The sequence below is a fragment of the Sciurus vulgaris genome (genome assembly GCF_902686455.1).
Source record: "Sciurus vulgaris genome assembly, chromosome: 8".
NCBI lineage: Eukaryota > Metazoa > Chordata > Mammalia > Rodentia > Sciuridae > Sciurus > Sciurus vulgaris.
The window spans coordinates 116,962,724-116,970,756 of NC_136468.1; positions in this window are offsets into that span (position 1 = coordinate 116,962,724).

The following is an 8,033-nucleotide window of genomic DNA, read 5'->3' on the forward strand; positions in this document are numbered from 1 at the left end:
TCATTTAAAAGCAATGAAAGAAAATCACAAAGGGAAAATGAATTGATTTGACTACATAAAAGTATGAAAATCTATTAAACAGGAAATAATTATGATATTGTCAATATTTGCTGATGTGAATTTGGGAAAAGTAAAATGTAGGAAAATTCATATCTTCAAAAAGAACTCAAAAAGTGGATAAGAAAAATAGTAAGACACAAATAAATAAATGGAAAAGGATTCCAAGTACCAGTTTGCAGAAAAGATAATGCACAGGGCACATTTATTTAGTGGATTAATGCTTAGTGTCCAGGATTATCAAAGAGATGTGCAATCCAGTGTTATAGTTTGGATCTTGAAATGTTTCCCAAAGGCTCATGTGTTAAAAGTCTGGTCCCCAGTTGGTGGTGCTACTGGGAAGTGGTGCAACATTCAGGAGGTGGGGCCTAGTTGGAGGAAGTAGGTTATTGGGGGACATGCCCTTGAAGGGTATATTTTATTCCTTTCTCTCTCTGCTTCCCCACCACCATCAGGTGAGCAGCTTTATTCTGCCAACCTTCTAGACCATGATGCTCTTTCTCACCCACAGGCCTAACAGCAATGAAGCCAGCCAATCATGGACTGAAGCCTCTAACCCTGAGCCAAAATAAATATTTTCTCCTTTAAGTTGATTCTGTCAGGTATTTTGTCACAGCAACATACTAACACATTGAGCAATGAGATGTTTTATTCTTTTGACAAATCAGAAAACAAACAATAACAAACGAACCCCAAACAAACAAAACACACACAATCTTTTTAAAAATGATAATATAAAGTTAGGTAGAAGTTGGTGAAATGGAGACATTTATACACTGCTGGCAGAAGTAGAAACTGCTTCTCTAGAAAACTACATGACCAAACACATCAAGATGCTTAAATATTTCAACATTTTGCCTGATGATAATCCTGACAGAAAAAAAATTTTGAATTTAAAGTAGTCTGTACATTGCTAATAGGAAAATCTGAAATAATTTTTAAGGAAACCATGGTGAATTTTTAAAAATGACATGGGAAAAATATCACAAAATATTTGATTTTGATAGGACCACATAATATTTGCTATATGCTTCTGGAATGTGAAACAACTCATTCAGTAAAAAAGGGCTGAACAAGAAAAGAAATTTGCCCCAAACTTTCTCAGTCTCTGAGGAATAGGTAAAGCAATATGTTAAAATGCCACAGGTAATGAGTCACCAGCAAATAGAAGTCTTTATTTAACTAGCACTTACAGGTACTTCCTACTTACCAGGCCCTGCTTGAAGGACTTATAAATATTAGTTCAGTGCTGTCCAACAGAAAAATAATGTAAGGCTTTGGGAATGTAGTTCAGTGGTAGAGCTCTTACCGAGTATGTATGAGGCTCTGGGTTCAATCCCCTGCACTGAGGGAGGAGGGGAAAAAGGTAAGTCCTTTGGAAAAATGTGAGCCACACAGGTGACTTTAAGTTCTCTAGCAGATACATAAAATAGTCATTTATATATTTTATTCAGAATATTATCATTTCAATATGCAATCAACATGTTTAACAAACAAGATAGATTATCTCCTTAATAATTAATGAATGGTGAGATATCTATTATTTTGTTGTTGTTTTGTACCAAGTCTTTGAAGTCTGGTGTGTATTAATACAGCACACTTATTTGCAACTAGTCACTTTTTTTGTGGGGGTATAGGGATTGAACCCAGGGGTGCTCTACCCCTGAGCCACATCCCCAATCTCCAGCCCTTTTAATTTTTTATTTTGAGACAGGGTCTTGCTAAATTGTTTAGGGTCTCACTAAATTGCTGAGGCTGGCTTTGAACTTGCAATCTTCCTGCCTCAGCCTCCTGAGCTGCTGGGATTACAGGTGTACACCACCATGTCTGGCAACAACTAGTCACATTTTGAGTGTTCAGTAAGCCACGTGTGGTGTTATTTGTTGAATTATGCCCAGCCACCCCCATTCAAATGTGAAACTCCTAATCCCTAGTAGATCAGAATGTTATTTCACTTCTAAACAGGGTCATTGTAGATGTAATTAGTCAAGATGAGGTCATAGTGGCATAGGGTGGACCCCTTACTTCAGTATCTCCTTATAAAAAGGAGCAAACTGGACACACAGAACAACACAGGGAGAACACTATGTGAAGATGAAAGAGGAGAACAGGATGATATTTCTTCAAATCCAGAGTTGCCAAAGGTGACTGGAAAGCCTTCAGAAGCTAGGGGAGAGGCAGGGAGCACAATATTTTCCCCAGTCTTTAGAAGAAACTTACATTGCTGACGCCTTGACCTTGGACTTCTGGACTTGAGAACTGCAAGAGGATAATATTCTGTTGTTTAAAGTTTGGGATGCTTTGTCTCAGCAGCCCTAGCACACTGGCAAGTGGCTTCCATATTAGATGGAGAAGGGTTGACTCATTGATTCCTCCTGACTGTGCTCAGAGGAAGGCACTATTATTATTCCCATTTATGGATCAGGAAACTGAAGTTCAAGGAGCTTCCCAAGATCTCATGGCCATCAAGTAGCAAGTCCAGCATTGGAGTCCAGGGAGATGGTATGGTATCCCATGTTCCAGGTCACCCTTAAGTCCCTGTATTTCCAACACAGGATGGGTAGCCTGCAGCCCACCATGCCTCCTTAAACCTTAAATGGTGCTGGGCATGGAAGACTAGTTCTAACCATCTGGGCATCAGGGGGCCAGATGACTCCCCTCTTCCACAGTGTGTTCTTACCTTCCTTCCTTCTGAAAGGTGGCTCATGCCCTTGGTCCCTCCTGAACCGTGAGCTGAAATGCTGGACCTCAACAATGCTGTTGTCCTGGTATGATCCACATCTCATGCCTTGTGGTTAACCCGCTGTGGTGCCTCTCCCTCCCACCTTCCAGATGTTCCTAAAATTCCTGGCATCTCTCATGGGCCACAGATGCCCTACTGGCAGTCCCAGCTAAAGCCCGTGACCTGCCAAATAAAGGAAACCTCTCAAGGTAAATGACACCTGTACTGTAGAGAGTAAGAGGAAGATTTGCAAAAGTCCCTGCTAACTCTGCCTCACATCATGTCTACATCAGCCCTACTCCACAGATGACTTGGCTGGACAAATGCCACCGGATGTCCCTCCAAATACATGGGACTTGGCTTGGATGGTTCTCGCCAGAAGGTCGGAGGAGGGAATGTCTGTCTGGCAGATGCTTAGGGCAGGCGGTTGCAGGCCTGAGCCTCCCTGGGAGGTAGAGATCAGGTTCCAGGAATACTGGGGGAAGAATTTTCCTGTGCTCCTTCCCCACCAACTCAGGTGGCCCCAGGGAAAGATAAGGCCTGATAGGGCCAAATTCATTCTGTTCCTCAGGAAAGGAGATGGCCACAAGACCAGGGAATGGGGTGGGAGGGGTGGGGGGAAGGGAAAAAATAACAGAATGAATCAAACAACATTGCCCTATGTAAATTTATGATTACACAAATGGCATGCCTTGACTCCATGTACAAATAGAGAAAAAACATGTATCCCATTTGTCTACAATAATAAAAAAAAGAAAAGAAATGTTGACTCAAAAAAAAAAAAAAAAGACCAGGGGATGGGAAAGGGTTGAGCAAAGGAAGACTGACCAACTTCCCTAAGGACCCAGCACCAGGGAAGAGTCAGGTTAGGGTGTTTGGGTCCCTGGGTCCACCCTTGGATTTGTATCTTTCTTCCCGTACAAAAGCTGGGAGATTCTTAGTCCTTCCCAGGCCACATAGCACTAGGTGGGTAGTGTTTGGTGCTATTTATATGCCCCTGCTGCTTCCTTCTACCACAGGGCCATTGCACATGCTTTCCCCTCTGACTTGAATATTCTTCCTTCATCTTCTCCCTCCACACTGCCATTTAGTGACTCCTCACTCTGATTCACCAGTTAACTGATCACTTAGAATTTTACTTCTATTTTTCAGGGTATTATTCTCATTAAACATAGCTTGTGATTATTTCACCCCTTCCCTTAACTTTCTGGCCCATGAAGGCATGGGCTACATACTGTGCTTATCATTGTACCCATGTTTTCATTTCATTCAGATGAGGACTGAGCTTCAGAAACTAGTCAGAACCAGGCTGAGGTTTGAACCTTTATCCATCAATACCTAAGTCCTGGTTCAACCACTATCTGTCCTGGCTCCCTGATGATAGACTCATCTAGTAGAGGTCTAAGTAAAAGCATGGAACTAGTGGATCCCCAAATGTCCTCTAAACGAGGTAGCATTTGAGCCAAGACTTCAAGGTGGAAATAGGAATATACTCTACACAAAGGTGATCAAACAAAGTCACAGAGGTGAGAAAGAGAAGAGATGCCATAAGGACTAAGTGCTCAAAAAGATTCAGCAGGTCACCAAGGAATTTCAGACCATGCTGGAGACTTTGGGTTATCCCTTCTCAGTCATGGGGAGCCATTTAAGTTCTTTGAAGGAAGAACCCAATATGACTGTGCCTATGCCAAGAAGATAATACTTGACCCAGTGTAAAGAATGACCTGGGGACAACAAATGTTCAGAGCAGGGAAAACAGTCAGGGTACTACTGCAAAGATTCATGGTGGGTATGGGAGAGGACTTCAGAGAAGCCAACAGCGGGCAGAGGAGGTCAGTGCCTTGCCTCTGTCCTGTGCCAGAACTGTGTTAGCAGACTCAGGAAATGTGAGGGTCAGGGATTATTCAGGGCCTGGTCTAGAGAAGTTACACTCTTCCTGTAAATTATAAATTCATTGCAGCTGATTCTTCTGAGTACTTCAAATACTTTCAGTGACAGTGGCACATGCCTGTAATCCCAGCAGCTTGGGAGGCTGAGGGAGGAGGATCACAAGTTCAAAGCCAACCTCAGTAACTTAGGCCCTAAGCAGGGTCTTGGGGAGACCCTGACTCAAAGTATACAATATAAAAAGGGCTGGGGGTGTGTGGCTTAATGGTTAAGCATCCCTGGGTTCAATCCTTGGTACTGAAAGAATGGACATTTTTTTAAGCTGTCTGTTTTATCTCAACTCCCTAAGGTTTCCCTCCCAGTAATGGGAACAAAGCTCTTAAAGCTGTTCCAGGAAACAGCCCCAAACAGAGAGTAAAAGAGTAAATTGAGCCTGATAGCCAGATAGTGCTCAAACAGTAGGATTACCAGAAACTATTGACCAGAATCTACAGCCTGTTGTAAAACATTGTGAAACATTTTGTCAGCAAACCCAGACCCCCTTTGAAATTTCCTGGCAGCTTTGTTCCCCCTTTTCCCCCTTTCATGTGTGACCCCTCCCGATGTGTGGTTTCTGCCTTTATAAACCTACAAGATTTTCTGCTAGGGACTCGACTCCTGGAGTTGGGTCCCAGCGCGCTGGAATAAACACCTCTTGCGGTTTGCATCAAGTGACGCCTCCTGCAGTTGATTGGGGTTGCCGTCCATCCATGGGACAGAGTTGGGGTTTCCTTTTTGGGGGCCTTACATTTGGGGGCTCGTCCGGGATAAGATGGTCCCCCCTCATCCGCGGAGTCGACCTTGGAGGTAAGAAGGGGTACCCCGAAGTTGTCTGTCTTTGTCTTGTGTTTTGTTAGTTGGTCTGGTTCTGTGAGTGCGCTTTCGGTTTCGGTGGCAGCCGTTCGGTGACTCGTGAGAGTGGCCGGACAGTGGCCAGTAGACGTGCCTGGGGGGCCACAGGTTGCAGCCCTGGGGGACGCCCTAAGGGTGGAAGGAGAGCCAGGGACGCCTGGTAGTCTCCGTCGGTAAGGGCGCTGATGGGGTTCAATTGGTGGATCAGAGATTGGCGCCCATCTGTATCTGGTTCTGTTGTGTGTTTGTGGGGGAGGAGGAGGAAGGGTTGGAACAACTGCGGGGTTCTCGGCCCGGGCTACTCTCGGGTGGACCCCAAAGGTTCCTTCTCTGGACTCCCCCTCCTGACAGCCCTGAAGGGTAACTTAGCAAAGTAGCTTCAGTCTCAAAAGTAATGAAAAATAAGGTCTCATAATTTTAACATCCAACCTGTCCGGATGAGATGGCTAAAATGCCTTAGACACAGAGTTTCTGTTAAAACCTGTTAGATCCTTCCAGATCTCAGCCCAGGCTTACATTGAAATATAAATAAAAGAAGCCTAAAGGCTCAGTAGGAGACCAGTCTCAAACCCAGGGAAAGAAAAGTAAAAAGAGTCTTTAAAACTCCAGCAAAGTAAATGCTATATTTTTAATTATATGTTTTTTTGAGCTCATGATTTTTTGATCAGTTCTATTTTTTATTCAACTAGAGTTTTTGAACATCTGTTACACTGCAATGGAGATTCACCTATAAAGTTACAAGGGCTTGATTTTGTGTTATTTGTATGTTGTGCTGTCTGATGTCATGTTTTGTCTGTATCAAAGCTGAGCGCTCCTAAAATTAAAATTTAAAAATGGATCCAGATACTTTTAATTCACGTGATTTAAAAAAGGTTCAAATTGGGTAAACTAATAAGAGTAAAATGTCTTTGAAAATAACTTGCAAGTCTCTAGGTGGTCTGTAAGGCCCCCCAAAAAGGAAACCCCAACTCTGTCCCATGGATGGACGGCAACCCCAATCAACCGCAGGAGGCGTCACTTGATGCAAACCGCAAGAGGTGTTTATTCCAGCGCGCTGGGACCCAACTCCAGGAGTCGAGTCCCTAGCAGAAAATCTTGTAGGTTTATAAAGGCAGAAACCACACATCGGGAGGGGTCACACATGAAAGGGGGAAAAGGGGGAACAAAGCTGCCAGGAAATTTCAAAGGGGGTCTGGGTTTGCTGACAACATGTTTCACAATGTTTTACAACAGGTGTAGATTCTGGTCAATAGTTTCTGGTAATCCTACTGTTTGAGCACTATCTGGCTATCAGGCTCAATTTACTCTTTTACTCTCTGTTTGGGAACAGAGAACAGCTTTAAGGGCTTTGTTCCCATTACTGGGAGGGAAACCTTAGGGAGTTGAGATAAAACAGACAGCTTAAAAAAATGTCCATTCTTTCATTTCCCCATTTTCTTTTCTGGTAAGTTCTAATCATGGAACTTCTGTCTCTATATACTCTTCTCCAAAGCTATTTCCTTGGCGGAGGGACTGGTATTGTTGCCTAAGCATTAGTACCTATACAGCACTTACTCTTTCCCTGATGAAGGTGACTAGGTGATTTCAGGCAGGCAAGAGCCCAGGGGGCGGGCCACCAATTAGCAGCCCCTTGTTTGCAGTCCTTGGTAAACAGTCCTTGATAAAGGCAGGTAAATTTGGTAATCAATGGGCTCCGGAGATCCTTGACATTCCATTCTTCCAGGGGCAGTCTCCAACTTCCAGAGGCAGATGATTTTATGGCCATTTCCTCAATTTGACCCGATCCCCTATTTCTACACTAACTACCTGTTCCCAATTCTGGCTTCATTCCCCCCTCTAATCTCAGGAACTCCATGCTGCTGGGGAAGGAGGTCGATGACCGCTCTAGCTTCTTCGAGCTGGAAGTGGGTGGCGTGGGGCAAGCAGCTTGGAGTTCCTTTTCTAAAAATCAGGTCAATCAAGGGGTCCCAGGAAGAAGCCTGGTTGGGGAAGAGCAGGTTGTAAAGTCATCTGGGGGCGGCTGCTTCTATGATAGAAGAACAAAAAGACATGAGTACTGAAATGAGATTAGCACAAAGTAAATGTTGCAGCATCTGAAACATGCCACTGAGTATCATGAAAATGACAGAAGTTAATCTCTCACCAGGAGGTGGAAGAACTGAGAAATTGTTCCCATAACTAGGCCTAGCAAAGGCTGGAGAGAACAAGGCCTTTATTTGGGGACTTTAACATTGTCATAGATGTCCCCAGAAAATATAGTTAAGCTACTTAATGTCATCTGATTTTGTAAAATATCCCTTTATTGGTATAACCTGTGTTTACTAGAGATCTCTATACTTCTGTTACTTAGGAATAGATAATCATACTAGCAAACATAGATTAAGTCTACCTGTGTAGCTTAGGAAGGTCTTAAACTGACTAAAAACTTCTGACTCTGGCAGTTTCTCTTGATAGTTATCAGGCACATTTGCTGAAG